The sequence below is a fragment of the Cupressus sempervirens genome, chromosome 8 (assembly GCF_028749045.1).
Source record: "Cupressus sempervirens isolate cs-2001-9-10 chromosome 8, ASM2874904v1, whole genome shotgun sequence".
NCBI classification, from domain to species: domain Eukaryota; kingdom Viridiplantae; phylum Streptophyta; class Pinopsida; order Cupressales; family Cupressaceae; genus Cupressus; species Cupressus sempervirens.
This window is the reverse complement of record NC_143125.1, coordinates 281133949-281160212: the sequence shown is the minus strand read 5'-3', so window position 1 is coordinate 281160212 and position 26264 is coordinate 281133949. Positions and strand designations below refer to the sequence as shown.

The following is a 26264-nucleotide window of genomic DNA, read 5'->3' as shown; positions in this document are numbered from 1 at the left end:
GAAGTAAACACTGGATCCCTATCAGAAATAATCTTTTTAGGAATTCTGTGTAACTTAACTATCTGCTCCATAAAAATCTTGGCCACCGTTACTGCATTATAGGATGATCTGATAGGAATAAAGTGAGCAACCTTGGAGAATTGGTCCACTAACACCATTATAGCATCATGCCTACAAGCTTTCATAGCCAATCCAGTAATGAAATCTATCGAAATGGTGTCCCATTTCCATTTTGGAATACTATGCGGCTGTAATAATCCTGCAGGGTGCTAATGTTCAGCCTTAACTCGCTAACATTCCAAGCATCGAGCCACAAAATTAGCTATGTAATTCTTCATTCCAGGCCAATAATAATGCTGCCTGAAGGTAGCATGCATTTTCTTAACACCTAGATGAGCCGAATATGGTGCTCTATGGGCCTCAACCATAATCAGATTCCCCAAGTCTTCCATCTCAGGAACGTACACGCTCCCTTTATACAATAGCAAACCTTTAGAATTCACTGAATACCCCTCAAATCATCCTTCCAAGACACTGCCACTGTCGATAATAGCCTTAACATCCTGAAACCAATGATCTGCAGAAAGATTCTACAAAATCTTATCCTTAAGATCCATTGTTAGGGTCAAAGAAGATAGTTCATGTCACCTTCTGCTAAGAGCATGAGAAACTATGTTCTCTTTCCCCTGCACATATTTAATCTCAAATTTGTATTCACACAAGAATTCCATCCATCTTTGTTGCCTAGCATTGAGGTATGGTTGTGTGAAAAGATACTGAAGACTTTGATGATCCGAATGTAACTCAAAACATTGACCTAGAAGAAAATGTTGCCACTTGGTCAAAGCATGCATAATTGCAGCAAGTTTGAGATCATGAGTAGGGTAATTCACCTCATGACTCTTAAGTTTTTTGGACTCATAAGCTATGACACATCCCTCTTGCATCAAAACTGCCCCTATGCCATCCAATGATGCATCAATGCAAACCACGAACTCCTTAGTTGAATTAGGAACTACTAGAATTGGTGCACTGGTCAAACATTCCTTAAGTTTCTGAAATGTTGCCTCGCACTCATCTTTCCACACAAATTTCTTCCATTTTCTCTGAAGAGATGTGATAGGATGTGCTATTTTGGAGAAATTTGACACAAATTTGCGGTAATAGCTTGTTAAACCCATGAAAATTCAAATCTCAGAAACATTCGTAGGTGCTGGCCAATCAACAATAGCCTAAATTTTGGAAGGATCCACAGAAATTCCCTCACCTAAAATGATATGTCCTAAGTAACAAATTTTTGATTTGAAGAAATCGCACTTTCCAGGATTGGCATACAATCTATTCCTACGGAGGCATTCCAAAACCTACTCTAAATGCTACTCATGCTCCTCAATAGAGTTGGAATATACCAAAATGTCATCCAGAAATATCACCACAAACTTATCTAGGTAAGTTCTAAATACACCATTCATTAAGCTCATGAGCATCGAAGGTTCATTTGTTAACCCAACTGGTACCACTGTTAATTTGTAGTGTCCATATTTGGTGCGAAAGCTATCTTATAAATATCAGCTTCCTGGATTCTAAGTTGATGATACCTAGATTTCATATTAATCTTTGAAAAGATTTGGGCACCCTTGACCTAGTCAAACAAGTCATCAATTCGAAGCAAAGGATACTTGTTCTTAATAGTGACTTTGTTTAAGTGTCTATAATCAATACAAAGTCTTAAGGAACCATCTTTCTTCTTGACAAAGATCACTGGAGCACCCCATGGTGAAACACTAGGACAAACCAAACCTTTCTCCAAAAGCTCCTCCAATTGAGATTTCAGTTCAACCAACTTTTGAGCTATCATTCTGTATGGAGTCTTGGAAATTGGTTCCATTCCTGGCACCAAATCAATTCGAAAGTCAATTTCTCTTCTCAGAGGTATTCCAGGAATCTCTTCAACAAAGACATCTGAAAACCTCTACAAGACTGGATGATCGAGAGATGGACCCCTAACAGTGGAATCTTCTAAGTCATTTACCAAAATGGCAAATAAATTGCAACCTTTTCGAACACACCTAGCCAATTGCTTGGCAGAAATTTCCTGCAAAGAGATAGGTCTCTTGATTCCCACAATAACTCTAGTTGATCCAAAATCATCCACATGTTTGATTGTCTTATTCTTGCAATCCATTACAGCTAGATGCTGAGCTAGCCAATCCATACCCAAAACTAAGTCATATGATCCTAAACATATGACCCTAAGGTTTTTTGAATTTTTGAAAGATTTCATATGAATCTCACAGTTAGGAGCAATAATATCAGTGTTCACCTTAGACCCTAATGTTAACTCCACTTGCCATCTATCCCTTGCCTTAACCACAGGAATACCACTATGTGCAACTAAAGCAGAAGAAATAAATGAGTCTGTAGCTCCTAAGTCAAATAAAATAGATACTTTCATACCTTGAGTATTACCTTGAGCTTCAATAACCATGTTTCGATGCTCGGCTTGCTTCTAATCCAAGGTTACAAAGATGCGATGGTTCCTGGCAGAATCACCAACTGTCGCTTCAGACCTAGCTGGCTTAGGTCCAACCTTTAGCTTATCCCAATTAGGACACTGAGACTGATAGTGCCCTAACTGTCCGCAATGAAATCAATTAATAGATTTCTTGAATTCCAAGTTCTGACTCATAGGATTAGGAAATGGCTTATTACTCTACACACTCTGAGGTGGTTGAGATGGTTTAGGTTGTTCTGAAACCTTGAAATTCTTATCAAACTTCCTCTTCTTGAATTTCCCACCTGAAAATCCTAATTTTGCACTACTCTGTGGAGGCTTCTGATTCTTATTGACATCAGGAGTAGGTGGATTCATGCGAGTTTTGTAAGCAGCCCCATGATAACCAGACTTCATCTCAATTAACTTTTCTCACTCTGAGGCTTCCTACATAGAAAAAGGTCAAAAAGTTCTCACTTCCTCCCCAATTTTAGGCATAAGCCCCCTGATGAAATGTTGTATCATGGCCTTATCATTTTCATCCCACCCAAAAAACTTCTTAAGCTCAAAGAACCTACGTTCGTAAGCTTCCACTGTAGAGTCGGACTGCATAATCTAAAAGAACTCCTCTACACGAGCCTGATGCCAATACTCAGACATAAATCTCTCCTTGAAGCGCTCAACAAAGAGCTCCCAAGTAACTACAGAGATATCAATGCCAAGCTTCTCCAACTCCTGTTCCCACCATAAGGAACTGAATCCTCTCAAATGCATCACTGTCCATCTTACCTTCACGTTACTCATGTAACAGTGTAAGACAAAACATCGCTTAATATTTAGCAGCCAAGCTTCTGCTACTATACCTTGTTCTGTACCATAAAATAATGGTCCTTTCATCTTGGAAAGATCCTTGAGCTGAGCTCTTGCCACTGGATCTTGTTCTACAGGAAGGTTAACACCCTGTACAAGAGGTCTGCTATCATTCGCTCCCCCACCAGGAATCTGGTTGTTAGCCTCAATATTATCAAGATATTCCAAAATTCTCTAAAGTACCAAAGCCTGGTCAGCTTGGTTATCCTGGTTGTTTCGAACCCCATCATTCTGATCAAATTGATCATTCCCATCATCATTCTGGTACCTAGGACCTCTACCACGGCCCCTGCCCCTACCTCTGCCTCTGCCTCTGCCAGCAAGGTTATCCTCAGGAATGCCACATCCTCAAATTTATCTAGTAATGAGAGGCATGATAGAAACCTAAAAACAAAAACCTATTAATACGCATTGATGACGGGTTAAACCCTATAACCCAAGAGTCCTAGTTATTCTAAACCTGGCTCTGATACCAAATGTAACACTACCAAAAACAAGCGCATAAAAAAGAATCAAATAACAAGAACAAAGAATGCAATATTTTTTTTATTAAACAAATACCACTTAATGCAAGTACACATACACAGTTTGATTCTCTTAATCAAAAAACCTCATAATACAAATAGACATCATCCAAATATGATTTCATAAAGATTCTAATACATAATGAGTTTAGTACAATAAAGAAGTACAATATCATTCTAGAACAGCTATGTCCAACATTCAAACCCTACTAGTAATTGAATACTAGTTCAAGATGATCTTCAATAAACATCCTTAGCTACTAGAAATCTCAAAGCACCTGAAAACCACACAGAATGCAACAACACACAAAAAAAAGGGGTCTCAGTATACACTGAGTTGAAAAGCGTAATCCATCTACGTACATGTTAGATTAAGCATATGCATAATCTTAATGCAAATATCTAATTCACTTAACATAGTCCAATTTCAAAATTAATATGCAAGAAGTAGACATTTACTTAACAATGCAAAATTAAACTCGCACTAAGAATAACCCACAAATGAACAATATATATATAGAGGTGTCATCATTATGGCACTAAGATTTTGCATCCATGTATGGTATGCTCATAGTCTCACATAACGGTAAACTCTATTTTACTTGTCAATGACAGAATAGAGTTATGCCTTGTTCTTCATACTTAACCATATAGGTTTAAGTCATAGGTAAGGCCAATTATCTTTTATAAGTAATTAACCCACCCAATAGATTTTATAGTTATCATTGAATTAATTTACTGAATAGGATAAACCAAATTCAGCCACCTCGATATATGTTCATCACAGCTATTCATAAAATACACATCATATAGATTTACAAAAGAACATTCATGCAACAGATATAAATCAGTATTCAACATGATACTACATCCTTTAAACTATTTGAACCACATCTTATTCTGTCAATTACAAAAGTAATCTAGGTTACTATAACAATAGGAACCAAACTATAGCATTAAGATCCCGTAAATATAATTTATTTAAACATATCACAATAATGACATTTTCCAAATCTTAATATTACAGAATCGTACCCTGCTGTCTTAATAAACTAGATTCATCTTTTACAAATGACTATGATAATAGAATAATAGTAAATATGATATTTCTATTTTATTGACTTTCATTAAACTAATATCATAAATCTAACTTTTGATTACAATAACCATTTAATACTGAACAAAATGGCATATAAGAAAATAATTGATTACAATAACCATTTAATACTGAACAGAATAGCATATAAGAAAATAATTCCAATGTTCATACGTATGTGTTTCACAAAGAAAATATCTCTATCCCATTCCATTCCAGATTACAATAATATTCAATACAATACCTTGCTGACTACAATCATCAATTTGACACAAACCAACATAAACAGTTTTCTACAATATTAATTAAACTATAGTTCGATCATTTCCAATGTCCTCATATAAACATTTCTTAATCAATAATGCCAAACTATTGTTTTACCTTAAATCTAAATTACGAATAGCAATTCTATTATAATCAGCATACAAATTGAGTGAAAAGCCTTAAAATTCAATAATACACATGATACAAATAGGATTGTAACTATGTTTTTCCCAATATCTAAAACACAGTCAAGTATTTATATTAAATGATTGCCCATTTAAATAACAGAAATACCTTTTTATGCCTCCTTGTTACTTTAGTGTCTCGGGTTGTAACTGTAAAACATCATAACTATGTTGTAACCCGACACTATTAACAGCACTATATAAATTGGTTCCATCACAACCTAGTATATCTTTAGATTCAGAAAAACTATACTATACTTATGTTTCCAATCATCATTAAACAATAGTTTATAATAATTTTGATTTATAGACTTCAATAATTCCTATGTTTACAAACAGGATTCAAACTCCCATCACAAAACATTCCAACTTTTGGATAAGTCAAAACATACCTTCCAATACAACAACAATGTTTTAAAGACCATATTGTCACAAAAGAAAATTATTGAACCATAACCATGTTTCAAGTTAAACCTATATTAAAATGTCTAAGTTTCCTGTTTATCCTAACTACAACTTGAATGAAATCATTATTTATTCACTTAGTCATGTCGACTGCAGAATAAGAAATTTAACAATAAAAAATGCACAATTCCTCAAATTACAGAAGTAAGCTTCCAACATTTCTGTCTACCACTGCTTACCATCTTCCAAAACAAATGTCAATATCTACAAACATAAACAGAAAATTGATACGACTCTATTAACTAGTTCTTTTTTCCCATGGTTGAAACAATATGTCTATAGAACACCGAATTCCATAAAAGCATCAAACCACTATCAAAAACAACAAATAACTTTGTGTTGTCATACAACCCATAGGTGTCAACTTTAATCTATGATAGTGTCTACAACTTTTTTTAAAATTTCACTAAAATCATTCCTCATAAACTAACTCGACCACCATTTAACAAAATGTCAATAACTCTAATATTGTTGTTTAATACATTGTTGCAATTTAAATATGAATACCCTTGCTAGAGTAACCATCATGCCCTAACAAAACATGCAATTCAAATACTATAATGCCCAACCCAGATTCATTCAAGCATCGTAGTAATGTCTTAGAGCTGTATGACTAATAAAACATCGCATAAAAACTGTATAACTAAATCACATACCCAGTAAAAAAAACACACATAACATTACACAATTCCACCACACTCAACAAAAACTCATCTGCAAACTTAGATATCATAGCAAGTACCCAATATCCACATCCAAACTTGGGAATATACAAACCTTGGCAATTTTATTGCCAAACCCTGAATACGCCCCAACCTTGGATATCGATATGTGATACTTTCATTAAGAAAATTTAACATTCGAGATTTACAATTCAATATAACACAAATATAACAGTAAAAGGATATGGTTTAAGGAAGGCCCCCTACCTTTGTTCACTAAAAGAGGTAGAACACAATAAAACTTGATGCCAAAAGCCCGAAATGCCCAAGTTGACAACTTGAGAGAAACCTTGAACACCAAGAATAACAGAGGTTGTGTGAAATTCAACCTTCTCGGCCTCATAACACAGAGTTTTTTCCCCAAACATGTTGCCTATGCAATAGCAATGTCTCACAGATGTATTACATCACAATGCAAGCGGCCCAAAACTTGACCAAAACCAAACAAACACAAAATCAAATGAACTGGCCGACCCAGTCCTTGGGTACCATTAATTCCCTCATAAAAGAGCATTAATTTCAACTGCAGTTCGAGTACAGAAGGCAGTCCAAATCCACCGCCAAACTTGGCTTACAAACAATTAACATAATTTTACATTAAAACATTTGAAACCCTCTAGGGTTTTAAGGAGAATAAACCTTCATAGATATTAAGACTACAAATTAATCAAACATATGCAAAGTTAACTTGAATATCTCCCACATTAATTTATGTGAATCAATATATATGAGTGATTATTTCACATTAAAACTTATATGAATTGTGTGTGAATTTTCATTAAATATTCACATATATATATATATATATATATATTCACATAGGTCTAATACATATAAGTGAACTGAATTTCTCAAAAGTTATAAAAACATCATTATAGAGGAGAAATTCCCAATAACACCTGAATGAATATTACATATGCTCATTAAGTGTGATTTATTTCCAAAACTCAATAAAACATCTAAGCTCATCTTAAAAGAATAAAATTAATTCTTAACATTATTCGAATTAGAAGTACTATGCTGAATACATATTATTTCAATGCTTAAGTCAAGCAATTAATCATCAAATTAAATTCACTACCATCTAACTCAAACTTTAGTATTAGATCTGAGTTCAAACATGAACTAGGAATCAACGTACTTAGACATATCAAAACAATTTGAATCCTCAAAACAATAAACTAACATAAACAGATAATGATCACTATAACTGTATTAGCACAGACCACATTTCAGCTAACTAAATTAACCAATAGATAAATAATGTTTGATAGTGTCATAAAAATGAACTTTGAAACACAGCAACAACTGAAGCAACGAAGAGAAACAGGAAGAATTAAGGTCAGGCATGACACAATAGGTTCAAACATTGAACCAGACTAGGGGGGAGGTCAATTTTCTCAATAGGAGACGTCAATCACCATACCATAACATAGCCCTTTCAATGCAAAAAACTCAAGAACTTCAGTTCTTCCACAAGTGCCCTTTCAAGGCCAATACAATAGGGATTCTCATTTCTTCTCTTCTTCAAGAATTAAAATTTTCAAAACGTGGCATGTAATGACAAGTAGGGGCCCATAACACCCTACCCTCTTTCCCTCTTCTCATCGTGAGAAGAGACTCTACACTATTGAGGTCCAACTAAGGCCCTTCCCTCATACATGGCCACTTCTTCCCTATCCAAGGGTGAGTAATGCCAAAAAATTCTCATAAAATTCCCTCAAAATTCAAAGAAAAGCATAAGAAATACATCCAAGAACAAGTTTAGATCCCTCCCAAGAAAACTCAACACACATACAAGCAATACAACGAACAACACAATGCCTTATGCATGAATCAAAGGATGAACAATATGAAGGACATGAACAAAAGAGTGAAGAACTCCTACCTTCACAATAAGGTTATGTTAAAATGAACAAGTTGAGAAGAGCTTTTCCTTCCTTACCGTCAATCTTGAAAAATTTCTTTCTAAAACTAAAGATTGGGTAACAACCAAAACTTCTCCAAAAGTGCATCTAAATATGATCCTAACTCAACTAGACATTAGGTAAACCTCAAGGTGAGGTTTAAGTCACCAACTCATGAAGGAGACAATCAATTTTCGCAATCAACTAAAAGTAGGGTTTTTGAGTGACCCTAAAAGTCAACCAAAGAGGCTAGGGGGGTCGAAACTACTCCTAATCCATACCCTTACCCCTAGGGTACTTAAATTTAATGTTTTTAGGCCTTAAAGACTTAATAGAAACCAATAAAAAGCTAGGAGAAAATGGTAAAACCATCTAACAACCTTTAAAAAAATAATTCAAATTAGCACAAATTAGCAAGGGGTTTAGTTCCATCTTTCCATTAGGTTTCCTGGCTAAATATCTTGCACACTCATTACACACATCAGTAGTTCAAGAAATCACATGCATATATGTAAATTACATATTAGGAAAATCATATAAATTTAAAACATCCAACTTTCTAATAATCAGTTGTTTATCTCATTCTACTCATATTTTGACCATCAAAAATTACATAATCAACGTGTTAGTTCTGTATTCATTTACTTCATCATTATACATGTTCATAAAGCATTAAATGACAAAATAAAATATCTAAAAGTAAAGCATCACACATCATAAAATAGCATAATAATGTTCAGTGCATCAAATAGAGTCCCCACATATCGAGTCATGAGTATCAAAATGATAAGGTATCAACTATGCTATGATGGGTCAGGGCGAGGCCTCACAGTTATGGTGTCATTAATTTGTGATGTGAATATCAAGATTTAACTATGTGATATTCACATCAGTTAAATCCTGATATTCACATCAAAATTTGACTTGCTATGGAAATTATCTCCTACTTATCAATTGATGAGCTTAAGGGGCTTTCTAATGAATGGTTCATAAGGCACAACACTTGGTGAAGGTTTTGCAAATGGGGTTGCAAAACTATGGAGGAAACTCTGTAGTTAAGCGCGCTCAGGATGGAGTAGTACTAGGATGGGTGACCTCCCGAGAAGTCTCAGTGCTTCAACCCTGTGAGCATCACCTAGATCCAATGAGTGCTAAATGTTTGATTTATTCTCATGAGAGATGGATTCATGTTGAATCACTGCTCATGAAACATGGGTCATCGAGTTTGACTCAATATCACACAGTTAAATCCTGATATTCACATCACAATTTGACTTGCTGTGGAAATTATCTCCTACTTATCAATGTCATTAATTTTTTTTTTTAATTATTGTTTCATAAAGTTAGGTTATCTCAAAGAATAAAAATTATTTTAAAATAATCATTTGTATGATTTTGTTTTTAAATGTGTTTTAGATGTGTCCCTACATTATTCTTTTGATTGATCTAACATTATTTTTCTACATACTTGATCTAATAAAATAATATTTTTAATATTATATTATGTTTAATTTTGTACTTACAAAATCATTTATTTGAATATACAATTGCCCTTTCTTAATGTGTACTTTTATTTCTGTCTTAATGTGTACTTTTATTTTTGTATTCATATGGATATCTTTCAGTTGAATTGTCCCTTTTTTAGAATTTGTCGAAAGGCTACATACTATTGTAATGAGTTTATCTTAACTCATTTTTAAAACTTTTTATTTCCACCAATTACTATTTCTTATTTTTTCTTTTCTAATTTTAAAAAAAATTCTAAAGTTAACATGCTTCGTTTTTAAATTATCAAATGATCAAAATCATTTATCTGAGCAATGGTTGGCTAATAAATTTCACATCTTAAACACGAATTTGATGAAACAAGCCAATATTTTAGGAGGGAGTACCCACATTAATAGAAACATATCATTTATAAAAATTATTAATATTAACAATCCATGCTATTGTATACAAATATATTTTATATTTTGGGGTTTCATCATTACTAAAGTTTTAATAAATATTTCTTAATTTTAAATTTGATATAATTAATTTTATTCACTTCTAATTGGCTCAATGAATTTTCTCTTATAGGAACCCTTTTTTCAGACAGGGCTCCATATTCATAATCTTCGACGAGATTTTAGGATTCATTAAATATTTTATTTCTCCTTAAGATTAAACATTACTATGATAATATTTCATTCATGATGTCCTCAAAAACTTATTTAATTAAATTTGAAAACATATCATATTATAACTTAGAATATTTTCAAATTTATGTAATACAATATATAATAATTTACATATTTTTTATTCTTGACATGATAATGCAGGTAGGGCTTATGGTATGGAAATCATCATAGGGAATATACAATATGAAATGGAAGTTCCAAAAAGTATATTTTACAAAAATTAATAAAAACTAAAAAAAATCTCTCTATTTGATGCATGATGACTCCACGCATTAAATTTCAACATTATGACTTTCTTGTTAATTGGTAGGCATGATATGTCAATGTAAACAGGGTATGTGCAGGATCATGGTGTGCCAAAAAGTGGCGATGTGAAAAAAAAAGAGTTTGAAGACACCTAAAAGCACTTCAAAATCCGCTCTGACTTTTTTTTACCTATCTAGGAACCAAACCTGGAAGGTTAAGCCGAGCCTTATAGGATATCTGATATCGTATCGAATATCCAATTTTAAATCCAATATCCAACTAATAATTAAAATAATATAATAGTATGATATATTATTTAATATTATTAATATTGATATAAAATAATAATAATATTATTAAATAATATATCATACTATTATATTATAATAATATTATTATTATAATAATTATTATACTATAATATAATAATATTATTATTATTATATTATGATCGTATAATATTATACTATAATAATAATATTATAATAACATATTATATTATAATAATATAATATAATATTTCATATATTATAATATATATTAAATTAATATAATAAATATAAAATATAATATACAAATATATAAAATGTAATATATATGTTATATTATATATATTGTCATATCGGATATCCGATACCTGTGCATTGGATTAAACACAAAATCACAGACCCGCGGCCCTTTTTTTACACGAATTTGGGCCAATCAGATCAGATATCAGATAGCAAATCGGATATCAGATATTAGGTATGTCCCCCCCCCCCCCCCCCCCCCCAACTCATTTTTAACCTAAATTTAATAGATTTTAAGATGATTTTGTTTATTTTAGTTGAATCTATGGTTTTTTTGACAAAAATGGTTAAAATTTAGATATTTTTTTAATAAATATTACGTTTTTCAATTCAATAGGAATGGCTAATCAAAATGATGACACTGAGGCAGGGAATAATATTCCTCGCAACCCACCACCAAACGATCCAGTATCCCCACAAAACTGTCCACCAAATGATCCTCTACCTCCTCAAAACCCTCCTCAAATCGAGCATTTGATAAATGAAACTCTCACTAAGTTGAGAGGTTTGCATAGAACATGCAATAATGTACCTGCACTAGCTCCTATGTTATCCACGTTAAACACCATAGTGGATAACATTGAAACCCTTACAAACCAACAAAATGTTGCTCTTTGTTGGCGCGATGAAATGCACCAGATGTTTGATGATGGTTTGGATTATGATGAGGTTGCAGCCCTCAACATAACCAAAGACGATTTGGCAAGCCTTTTTGCTAACCCAAAAATGGGTATACCAGTTGACCCAAAAAAAACCAAACTATCGATTAAATGGTGCACAAATGACGCCATACGTGCAAATTTTTGGGACCGTTGGTGGATGGTCTTTGATATCCCTCCACATGGAAATTTAGACATACCATTTTATTTCCTTAGAAAATTATATGCAAAATTTGTGTTGAAACATAAAGTGAACTATTGGAGCATGAAGCTCAACATGGGCTTAGGACTAGGAGCTCCTCACGATAGACCCTCTTCCCAACGGAAGAAACTTGGCACTTTTGTCCCCCCCTAATATCTCCCCCCGTCCTCGAGTGTAGCATCCAGATATTATGGTAGAGGCTAGCTCTCAGACCATCAGAGCCATTCATAGGCTGAGTAGCCTAATGATATCTCAGGCTAGGTCAAACCTGCCTCCTCGTATTGATGATGTTGGTGCCAGTTCATCATCGGCTAGCTCATCACACGTTTGTGTGCCTCACACTTGCATTACATGCAAGAATATTTTCCTGGGTCTCATAGGTGATCTTCCTAAGTATCATTTTGTATTAGACGAGGATACACCAGACGCACGTGCAGAGGCTACAGACCCTGATGCGAGAGAGAAGGGGAATGCAGAGGCATGGACTCCTTCGGTGTCGGTACATGTATACATTTTTTTGTCATGACATATGTTATTTAAAGTTAATTTTTATAATAGAGTAATTTTAATTTTTAAGACATACTGACTTTTACATGTATGTGATCTTCATTCATGTTTAGTTGATGATCGAGGAGGAGCTCAGACAGATAGATGATGCTACACTCTCAGCCATTTCATTTGGCCTTGAGAAATCTACGGTACACTATGTTGTGTTCACATTTATTTTTTCTATTTGATATTGTAGCATATATGGTTGCTAATCTTTCTTTTCTCTTGCAAATACCACCTGCCTCGGGGGGACAAAGTGCGAGGGGTGAGCCAGCATGCATTGACAAAGGAAAGGTAATTAGATGTTTTCTAATTGATTAAATATTGATGCATTCTTGTAAAATGTTTGTGGTAATCTCATTTAATTACATTATTTATTGTATATAGGTGTGGCTACTAGAGATGAGCCTATACAGATTCGGCGTCCTAGATCATCAGGGATTTTCATTCGCACAGAGAGCCCCATTGTATGTATAAGTATCATTTATTTTTTATTTTTTTAATTGATGCAGAGGAAAGTATGATTGTTGTTCTATACAATTTCTATGATTTTTTCATACCAATAATGATTCATGTCTTGCATATGTTCGTTACAACTTAAATAGGCTTATATGCACCTGTCCAACCGACCAAGTTGGTTACAAAGGTTTATTTAATAAAACAAATACCAAATTACTACTTTCCCTCCAAAACTAATATGACCGTTTGAATTTGAAATTCAAATTTGAAACTATAGTTTTTATGCATTCCCTAACTTTCTAAACTATTCCATTGACTCAAAATTGGTCATATGGATTTATTAAATGCAACTAAGTAAATTTCTAGAAAATTAAAGTTTTTATTGTTTTTTCTCCAAACCACCGTACACTCTGATCCCCCCCTTTCAACTGAGATCACATCTGACATATATAAAGGTCTACATGATCGTTGGAACAACCATATAGGTGTTCCCAACCATAAAACAAACAAACAACCACTTTTTTCTAATACTGTTTAGACTCTAAATACCCTATTCTAAGGCCTTTTGGTCCCATGGAGTCACTCGGTTTATAACCACACCAAAATGCTTGTGGGCCTTACATGTGCCTTTATTACAAAACATAGACCAACTTGTAAAATATGGACCAAACCTTTATTCCAACTTCCTAATCTACTTGAATCCTTGCTTTCATGGAGTGGCAAGGTGTCCGGCAATAGAGATACTTGTTCCCCCCTACCACATAGGTTAGGTGCCCTGCACCACCTTTCCTCTCTCTCATTCTAAACACCAGTCCACCAAGTGAGTGATGTTCCTCTCATTCTTGTTGTTTCTACTTTTACCTTCTTATCTACCTCTATGTCTTCAAGATCAAAGTAGTTCTCAAGGGCCTCTATCCACCCTAGCACTTCTTCACTATCCATTTTAACCTGGTATATTGGAAAATCAATATGGTTCTTCCCACCATTACCTTGTACTGCCTTAATGATTCTCATAAATCTCCTTTCTTCAGGATCATCTATTGTCTCATGCTCTTGCCTTGCATTACCAAACTCTTCTTCTTCATGGTTCTCTCCATGATTTCTTCCTCTAACCTCTTCTCCTCTAGGTTCTTGCCTTTCCTTTTCTAAGGATTCTATCCTTGCAATAAGCTTCAGCCTCTCTCTTCTCATCTGTCTTTCTTCCCTCACTCTAGATGCTTCAAGTTCTCTCCTCTCTCTTTTCTCTTTTGCCAACTCTTCTCTCAATTCTTCAAGTTCTCTAGCCATTTGATTTTTAGGAGGCATTTTCACAACAAGTTTTCTACCTTCCCAAGGGCCAACTCACTGATTCTCTTTCTTTCCTCACCAAGAAATATCTAGACACCACTTATGTACCTTTCAACTCCAGGACACACAAGGAGGAATTAGACACACCAAGGCTTCAACAAAGGGACCAGAACACTAAGGATTTTCAAGATTATAGGTCTTGGTCACACTCCTAAACACCCAAACTTCAAAACCCTCCTTAAAATGGCTTAAAAACTAGGGCCTACTTGTTCAAACCCCAAAACTCTATTCTAGAACGTTTTTACTTGTCTAATGACAAGATATGATCATGCCAACCTACATGAACCTATCAAATGACTCATCTACCATATGAAATTCTAAAATCCTATCTCATGCCCAATTACAACTTTCTTCCACATATGAGTCCAACATTATAACTTTGTATGCTTCCATGAGCCATAATTGGTGCAATTGACTTCAAGAGATGTTCCATGACCTCTATAATGCCTTGGATCTTCAATGTTCCCCTGATGAGCATGGGATGCTCTTGCATCACTTATCTTCATAAATAAATTCAAAACTGATCTCTGTGATATTAACAACTACTATTTTGTATCTCATAGGAGACTCCTAGTGCACATGAGGTTCGACGGGATAGTTATGTAGATTTGATGATGCAGCCACTCACTCCTGAGGAGGAGCCTACAATAGTAAGTTGTAGTTTGAATTCATGATTAAATATGTTATAAATTTAGCATGCTATGAATTATAATGTTATAGTTTAAATTGTAGATTCATCTGACAAAGGTATTTGAACATATACAGCCCACAATCATAGAGGTACCAGCATTGTTGAGGGCATACGAGAGGACTCCTGACCGGTGCAGGAGGTCGACGAGAGAGGTATTTATTATGAAATTTTGATAGTATTAATCTCCAATATGGAAAATACCATTATGCATTTGAGTAATTCAATGTTAGATATGTAGAATCATATAAATTTAGTAATCTAACTTTGGGTTTTCCTTTTTTGTTTATGTAGGAGGCATCCGATCCACCTAGTGCAATGAAGAGGCTACATTTTGATCATCCACCAGCACCCTAGGATAGTATAGTTTTTGTAGGATGCATCATGAGACATTTTGAGATGGCATATGCCATATTGTATATAGAAACATTGATATTATACACATTCTGATGGCAGGATCAGCCACATTTTGTATATGGATCTATGTATTTTGATATATATATATATATATATATATATATATATATATATATATATATATATATATATTTGAGTACTTTGTCTATGGATAGATGATCTTTGATATATATTTGTGTAAAATTTTGTCTATGGATACATGTATTTTGATATATATTTTTGTCATTTACGTGCACAATGATATACATATTAATTTAGTATCTAGTATTGTTCAAAGTATCGTGTATCATGTGTCATGCCCTAAATTTTACTAGTAAAAACACAAAAAAAATTATTTTTTTTGTAGCTTATGAAGTCACATAATAAATTAAATATTGTAAAACAAGGTTATCATTGAATAGGAGTTCAAGACTCATGTGAATAGTGTGAAGGTGTTAACATTTTAGTCACAGGTGGTTTTCAAATAGATTAGATGACAGTCTAGTTCAAGTTAGCGTCACGAGTCAAACGAGCAAGTTCAAGATACAACACTCATAAATTAGTGAGGTAATTCATATCCTAACAAGCCTCTAATACTAATATTCTATTAGGTTCTGTCAGTTGTATCATATGGACTAGGTCGTGATTCTAGCATGTAAGGGAAGGGGATCAGAATTACTTATTATCCTCATTACCAATGTACACACATTCATTAATCATTACAATATATATTAATGTGAATATTACTATATTACTATATCCTCATTATCTATCAACATTGCTTCCTCACCAAACTAGCACTCACTATAGTTTTCTAAACACAAAAATTACTATTTCAATACATAAATTAAACTCACTCTAACAAAAGACAATTACTAACTATCTAGCTCATCAACTACTAACTAATCTAGCTACATTGCCATGCTTTTAAATTTACTATTTTAATTACTATAATTACTATACTATTACATTTACTTTTTACATTAAATTACATCTAACTATTCACCATAAGCTCACTTTCTCACTATCAATATTATTATCATCAAAGCATGTTAAGATTCAAAGTAGTTTCATAGTATGAATTAGTAAGCACATAAAAATGAGGAAATCTTAGTAAGTCTAAGGGCCAATTCAAAGTACTTAACTCAATAATAATTCATGATCTATATTTAAACACATCCTACTACACCATTGTATTGAGTGTGTCAATTTAAATTTGTTAGATGAATTGTTTATGCAAGGATTAGGTGCAAGCGTATAAATAAGGTTTGTATATAACATACCTTGTCGTTCTGACATATATGTATCAATGTATCAATGTGCTTAATTGACTAGATAAAACTAGATTTGAGTTATTATTTTAATCCACCATCCATCCTTATCCTTGATTCTCCAATCCCATCATCCCGACAACTTACTTCATATTAAAACCCTATTATATGTACATCCAATCAATCTTGGCTTTTATTTTATTTTTGAGTTAAATATTTAAATTTGTCATATTCTCTAACATGCACACTAATATACCTTTATTTATTTAATTACTAATTTATTATTTGAGTGTTGGATGTGACTTAGAGGTCACAAGATTGTAATGTGTACCATTCTGTCACTTAGAAAATATATTAGTCTAGGACACTCATTAATCTCTATATGCTATTATTATTTTTATTTTTATTGGATAGCAGTCTAGAATTTGGGAATATTCTTCAATATTTTATTGCTCTGTATTAAGGAAGGGATTTATTTTCCTTTACCATACATTTTCTAGAGAGGAAAATGCATGCCTACAACAATGTATCTCATAGATTTTATTATGTCTTCTCTTACAAAAAACTTCATTTTGTTACATCATAAAATTAATTTGATGATTTTATTGCTTAGAATTGCATTAAGCTTGGTAATTAAAATCAATTTTATCCATGCATGTGATATGAACATAAAAATTTCCTTCCAAATTATTGAGTGCACAACAAGATTGTAAGCAATCTACTAAGTTTTAAATTTATACAATCAATGGTATCACATAACATCTATGGATTGTTATTATCAACTAGTCATTTACAACACCACAAGGAGAAAACTTTCTTTCACATTTTCAAATGATAACAATGATGTCAAAGAAAATCTATGACTCATACCAATGCTTTCATAACAATATAAACTCCAAATGAAACATGCATATACAACCTTATCAATTATTTCTTCTACATGTACATTAGGTAACAATGATACAATCTCCTTCCATCACAATGGGGCAACATAAGGTACTTTTCAAAATCATAAGGAACATGGACATTGAAAGATATGGACAATGAGTAGCATGAACATTGTCCAACATGATCATTGAGAACATGAACAAGCTGGTGAATCCTCCTTCACAAATGAGGACACAATGTCAAGTTTTCTCATCCAACATCAATCTGTAAGATGATCATTCCAAGCCATTTCCATTGCTCCCTTGGACACAAATTTGCATATGCAACACAAAAAAATAACAAGGACCATGGGTGCTTTCCACCCAACCATAGGCATCAAAGAGACCACCCCCGCACTAGGGAACAAGGCTCAAAATGGGATACACATACAATCTTTCAATGCATAAACATTACATTTCAAACTTGAACAATTTCCCCCCAAGACTATTTCACAATGGCTTCACAGATGGATCCATAAACATAGGGTGAAGGTGTGTTCTAAAATGGAGACTTGCCATACCAAACCATATTTGCAATAAACAATTTTCATGCCCTCTCAGGGCTATCATAATTCACCAAATTTCATGCCCTCTTAGGGCTATCATAAATGAACCATTTAATGCCCTCTTGGGGCCTCCACATTTCCTCCTCCAAACCCACTACCATCAGCTGTAACTCCTCAAACTTCCTTTCTACACCATACTTTCCTTATCACCCCCAGCAAGATATGAAATGTTATGGCATACAATGGAGCCCATACTCCAAGGTTCTCAATACATTTTTTGAACCCAACTTAAGCCCTTCACCTTGGACTTCTCTTCCCTTCCCACAAGGGTGTGTGTAAGTCCCACGCCCATAACAATACTCAAGCACAAAACAAGAAAACAAAACCAAGTAGAAATAAAACAAGAAATTTTCAAGAGCACATCACATTTTCACAACACAATATCAACACCCATAATAAAACAAGGAAATAGACAAAATCCAAACCTCATACTCACAATACTCCACATAATACAACAAGATGCACAATGGTGTCACACTAATCTGCATGGAATGAACACCATTGAAGCACTCACATGAATGCTACTCCACAATGCAATGCAATGCATACTCCATTGATAAACTCCACACTTGCATATTTGCTTAACCATGCTAAAAGAAAGAAATGGAAAAGAAGCAAGTTTGAGATACTAACCTTGGTCCAAGCTAGGGTAAGGATAGTTGTAGTAGAGCTCCCCTAATCTCCCTCCAAAACCTACGTGTCTCTAAAATTAGAGAGTGGGAAAACGCCCCACTAGTTTTGCCAAGACCCTCTAATAAAGCCTTCCCACTAACTTATTTTAGCAAAAACACTAAGCCACTCCATCCTTATGAACTTGTCTCCTCTAACAGTTCATCGATAGCCCTCACGAGCTCTGAGTTATGGCCCTCGAAGGATCGACCTCAAAATGCACTTAGAGCACCTTGAATACTCCTTGGTATAGGGTGGATGCAAATGATGGATGGTCTTTGTGGCCAGAACAAGGGTGTGACTAGGGTTCACCTACCCATCCGGAGCTAATGGCACTAATGATTTGATGCCAAGATCAGTGGTTTCAAAGTTACGCTGTGGAGCACCTATGAACTGAGGCACACTACAAGTTTTGGCATCGAGCAAGATCGTTGTGCTGAATCCAAATGGAATGTGATCTCTCAAAAATGAGATAGGTTATTTTAGGCCTCAGGATCATCATCCTGTAGCATTTGACAGTTCATCGATAGCCCTCACGAGCTCTGAGTTATTACCCTTGAAAGGCTGACCTCCAAATGCACTTAGAGCACCTTGGAGACTCCTCGGTACAAGGTGGCCGCAAATGATGGATGATTGTTTGAAGACTACTCCATGTGTCACTATCTTTCTTGGAAAAAAAATTGCTTTTGAACATCAAGCTTGCAATATTATCAATTATTGTCAAACTTTTTCAACCAAGTCAAAATGTCAAATGCAAATATTTGTTTGCATTTTTTGCTAAGGGGAGTTTCATAAATTGACTTTGATTTTCTATGTCTCTAGTGCTTGAACATGCTTAACATGGCTCTTTGGTCTTAGAGCTATTGGTATTTTCTAACTTCATGGTCTATGATATGCATACTAAGAATTTCTTTCACTAAATGGTTTCCTTGATCTATTGACTACACTTAAATTTGTTCACTTGTCATCTCTCTTTCTATATGTTCAATACAAAGAGCTAGAAGAGACAAATAATCTTTCTTACCTTCATCTCTCTAAGCACATGATAGAAATCAATTCTAAACTTGAGAAAAGGTTAGAGGAGAATATTGCATTCTTAAATTAATCTCCCTTAAGACCTTTACATACACACGGGGCATTCTTAAATTAATCTCTATGGAAGAAAATTTCATAAAACTAAAGATTCCATAGTGTTGAAACATAAAATCCAAGATCTCATTTATGATGGGATTTTTGATACCTCTAATGACTCATCCACTCATAGCCTTCATATCCAACTTCATATCATGTCATTATGTACACACTATCTTGCTTATTGGCTTTAATTGCTTATCCTACATGCTATCTTCTTTCATGGATTTCATGGCTTATCCCAAATGTACTTCATACAACTTTTCAATATGAAAGTATTTCAAAACATTATACAATATTATGACTCTTTATGCTTTCAAATGCTATGATTGGTTGCAAAATGGATGAAATCAAGTATTCTAATTGTTCATCCGTACTTTCTAGATTTTTTTTATTTGATTAGTTTGATAAAAATAGTTTTAATAATCATAATGTCAGCTTTATGTCAAATAAGGAGAAAACAAAATTTGTAATAAGATATCCGCATGCAATTATCTTTCATATAGTTATAAATGCTCTTAAAATTGTCATTATAGCCTTGTATCACATGCAAATATGATTTGGAAGAACTTGTTCAATATATTCCTCTTATAATTCCTTACAAAGAACCTACCAAAATACAAAAACCATATACAAAAAACTACACATTTTACATCATAATACATCATAAATTTTAGAAATTCTCCCCAATACCACCCCCCTCTAACTCTTCATCATGTACCTACATTCCAATATCATACAAAAATTAGTAACTTATTGTATTAAACAAGATAATCATCAATTCATTAAATCGTTATGAAGAAAATAACATAAGAAGTATATATACCTAGTCGAGTATTCCAATAGGGTCCTCTCTCTATTTTAGGGTCTCCAACAAGGCTTCATGATCAGCATTAGCAATAGTAAAAATTTCTCTTACTTTTGGTCTTCCTTGATGCTTCAATAACTTTACATTTGTTGCTATAATAAGATGCGAATATATGAGAATTACTTTGTGCTTCTGATAGTCTTTGAATGTAGGAATTCTATTCCTTCTAAGCATGTATGTCTGCAGCCATGTTCCAGCAACAATCACTAAACCAGTAGGATACGTGAATCCATCAGCATCTATGATCGGTTGTGCAAGTTTTTGTTTGCCTCTTACACAACGTGCTAACCAATAATCGAATTTCTCACCATTCCCCTGTGGTGCAACCAATGCAAAGACATGTATTAGCTAAAGTAGATCTGATAGATGGTTATGCTCAAGTGAACTTTCCATGTCATCATTTTTGATAAAGGGTATGATAGACAATGGAGTAAGATAATGTGAAGCCCACGTGTCCACCCACTCACTTGACTCACAGTGATCCCAATCACACTAAAAACAAGTACGACAAAAAAAAGCTAGTTGTCGTGTCCAAATGGTCCATGTACTAGAATTAGAGCTTTGAAATGAATGCATTTTTGATGAGTCTCTCACTGTAGCACAATCTAATCTATCACCTATGGACCCTTCCTCAACCAACCAAAAGAACCTGCATACCACTGAATTAAGAGTCCCCCCCTGTGATAATGCTAAACTACACCAATCAACAATGCTACAAGCATCAAGAAGCTCTGTTGTTGAAATCTTCAGTTGCTCCTTAACTAGAGCTCTCTTCACACATGCCCCTGCTCCATCATGTTCCCCTTTTCCATGGTCAAACTCAAAAAAACTCCAAATATGAGGCACCCCTCTCTCTATGTGCATCCTACACAACCAATAAAACATGCGAGAACTCTTGAATAGACCTGTATAGTTATCTAACCAAATGATATGCCTATCCATAAAAATTGCATGCTCATGTGAGAAATCAAAAAAATTCTCGAAATAATGTTGCAGAAACTCATGAGAGTGAGATCTATCATCACTCATATAAAAATTATACTCTCTAATAATCTTTCGATTATCTTCCGCACTATCAGGGGCATGTCTATATGTTATGTGAACAAAAATTGCAATCTGAATAGAGTTGTAATACTGAGATTGTGTCTCATTTTGAGGTTGCAATGTGTAGTTCTCAGCAAAATCAACAACTAATATAATAGTGCCAATGGGAAAAGTCTCCTTACACATTCTAAATTGTTGATCCAACCACTGAGACCTATGACTATGTCTTGCATACTTGTAAAAAAGATTTGCCTTGAAATCTAAAATAAAATTAGCCAAATTGATATCTTTTCCAACCAATTCACATCTATAGCTCTCACTCCCACTCTTCAATGTGTATTTCACCATTTCATAGACCCTTTTTTTCACTATTGTCTTTCCAAGATCTTGTTCACACCCCTCATGGAAACATGTGTCAAACTTGTATAAGCCACCACATTTTGAACACTTCTCATTTAAGCAAGCATTTTTATAAAAGGAACAACCATCAACTCTATGACATAAGAGTTGATCTAACAAGTCTCTTGATGATTTTGGAAGCCCACTAGCCCCACAATCCTCCAACATTTCTTTACTATGCAAAGTAGAATGGATGGAGCGTAATAGTTCATGGTGCATAGAAAACTCAACATGATATTTGCAACAACATGTATTTCAAATTTTGAGTGGCACACAATAAAATGGCTTCAAAGATTCAAAAGCCCTTTGTGATATATGAACACTTGGATGACTCTCTCTAAATTGTTTTAACAACATAGTTTGACTTACCTCCAAATAGTGTTTAGGATGTGGCGTGCGGTCTCTGATGCCAATTCTCAACTTTAAGACATCTTTAGCATTGGGTGATACTCGTGAGTTAGAGTGCCAAAATTGTATAATTTCTTCCTTTACATCGTCAGATAGCTTCTTATCAAAATGTGGAAGTCTCCCACCAAATGCCCATGTTTCATTTTGAAGAGGATCATCAATTTTCTCTCGTCGACTAAGTGCTCTTCTCAAAGTAGTATGATTTAGATTCAAATCAATACAAGTTTGTCTCATATATCTACCATTTCTCAAATGATGACTTACCAAAGAGGTTGTAATAACCCTTCGAGCAGCTCTATTATCCTTCTCTCTGCTATTTTTCCCAACGCTATTGAGAGCACTCAAAAGATTCTTCACAATAATGGCATTTCTTTCCAACTTTTTATTGACAAGAATTTTCAATTTGGAAAGCATAGGTCTCATCTTTTGCATCTTTAATAAGTGCATGAAAAGCTGACATTTCTCTACCACTGTCTTGTTGCTGAAAAACATCTGATATAGTCTTGAAGCCCATAACCGAATGGTTCTTTCTGATTTTTTTCTTTCCAAACTAGTCATAATCGTTTCATCAATTTCAAATATCCATTTTGGTGTTTTAGAACCTTCATGTTGATTATAATTAGGAGATATGTAAGGTTCTTGTGCATTAGGTTCATGTGCATTGTCATCTTCGACATGGTTAATTGTGCAATTTAGATTATGACTTGGTGGCATTTCTTCTTCAAACTTTTCAATCTCTACATTTTCAATTTTCGCATTATCATTTTCAATAGGTACATTTTTATTCCCCAACTGTACATTTTCATTATCTGACTCTATGATTTCACCTTCTATTAATTCATCGTCAACTTGATTGATATTTAGCATACCTTGCCTTTTTTTTCAGTGTTTCATTTTGTCCTTTTCCCTATATGCCACAATGTCTTCATTGGATATCTTCCTTTTACATTTAATCTTTCAACAAGTGCTGCTCCCCATTCAGATGACAAATTCGAACACCTAAGGTTATATTTTTGAATTCTTTTCGATTGGTTGGGCCCCAAAATGCCATTTTTTACAAATCTCGTGAAAAAAAGGTAAAAAAGTAATGTTGTCGGGTATGTAGGGACAGTCAAATATTTGAAATTGATGTCAGCAAAATCGAATATTCGATAAGAAATCAAATATCTGATATGAAATTGGATATCCCATATAGGAAAAGGACTTTTAGGGGGAAAACTTCCTAAGGTTTCCCTCCTTTGCCACAATAATATTAATAGTATGAAAATATTTGGAGGCAAACGACTTTAACTTATAACTAAGTTAATAGTATATTAGTATTAGTATAAAATATCAATAATATTAATATATAATAGTATTAATATACCTATAGTATCAATATTATTATTATACCTATAATAGTATTAATATTATTAATATAGATATAATAGTGTAAATATATAGTGTTTATTTATATTACGCTACAATATATAGTATTAATATATATTATTATTATAGCTATAATAATGATATTATTATTACTATACATATAATAATATTAATATTTAGTGTTTATTTATATTATAATTATTATCCTAAAATAGTATAAATAGTATATCCTAAAATATTACGTTATATATACTAAAATATTACGTTATTATATAGATATATTAATAAAATACATATTTATATAATAATATTTATAATATATATTATATTTAATAAAAATATTACGTTGTTATATATATATTATATTATTATACATATTAATATAATAATATATAATACAAAGAGGGTCGTTGTTTAATGTGTCAAAGAGGCCTTTGACCCATATGAACGATTCGAATATGTCCCTAGCGTTACTAGGACCCCTAAGGACATATGTCGTCATTTAATGGATCAAAGGGGGTCATAGGTCACCCTATGACCTCTTTTGACCCATATGAACGATTCGACTATGTCCCTAACGGTGTGAGGACCCCTAGGTACATATGTCATCGTTTAATGGATCAACCTATGACCCCTTTTGACCCATATTACCCATTCAAATATGTCCCTAGGGGTCTGAGGACCCCTAAGGACACATGTCGTCGTTTAATGGGTGACCTATGACCCCCTTTGACCCATATTACCCATTCAAATATGTCCCTAGGGGTCCTAGGACCCCTAATGACATATATGCTTGTTTAATGCGTCGGAGAGGGTCATAGGTCAGCCTATGAACCCCTTTGACCCATATTACCCATTCGAATATGTCCCTAGGGGTCCTAGGACCCCTAGAGACATATATCATTGTTTAATGGGTCAAATATGTCTGTAGGGGTCCTAGGACCCCTAGGGACATATGTTGTCATTTAATGGGTCAAAGGGGGTCATAGGTCACCCTATGACCCCCTTTTAACCCATATGAATGATTTGAATATGTCCCTAGGGGTCCTAGGACCCCTAGGGACATATGTCATCATTTAATGGGTCAAAGAGGGTCATAGGTCACCCTATGAAACCCTTTGACCCATATTACCCATTCGAATATGTCCCTTGGGGTCCGAGGACCCCTAGGGACATATGTCATCATTTAATGGGTCAAAGGAGGTCATAGGTCACCCTATGACCTCCTTTGACCCATATGAACGATTCGACTATATTCCTAGGTGTACTAGGACTCTTAAGGACATATGTCATCATTTAATGGGTGACCTATGACGCCCTTTCACCCATATAAACAATTCAACCATGTCCCTAGGGGTCCTAGGACCCTTAGGGACATATGTCATCGTTTAATGGGTCAAAGGGGGTCATAGGTCACCCTATGACCTCCTTTGACCCATATGAACGATTCGACTGTCCCTAGGGGTCCTAGGACCCCTAGGGACAGTCGAATCGTTCATATGGGTCAAAGGAGGTCATAGGGTGACCTATGACCTCCTTTGACCCATATGAATGATTCGACTATGTCCCTAGGGGTACTAGGAACCCTAGGGACATATGTCATCATTTAATGGGTCAAAGGGGGTCATAGGTCATCCTATGACCTCCTTCGACCCATATGAATGATTCGACTATGTCCCTAGGGGTCTTAGGACCACTAGGGACATACGTCGTCGTTTAATGGGTCAAAGAGGGTCATAGGTCACCCTATGACCCCCTTTGACTCATATTACATATTCAAATATGTCCCTAG

At 34.2% G+C, this 26264-nt stretch overlaps 1 pseudogene; it reads right to left on the bottom strand.

The window, feature by feature from the left end:
* Positions 1–3206: 3206 nt before the first annotated feature.
* LOC149542534 (protein CTR9 homolog) overlaps positions 3207–26264 on the bottom strand; it is a 57714-nt pseudogene continuing 34656 nt past the window's right edge.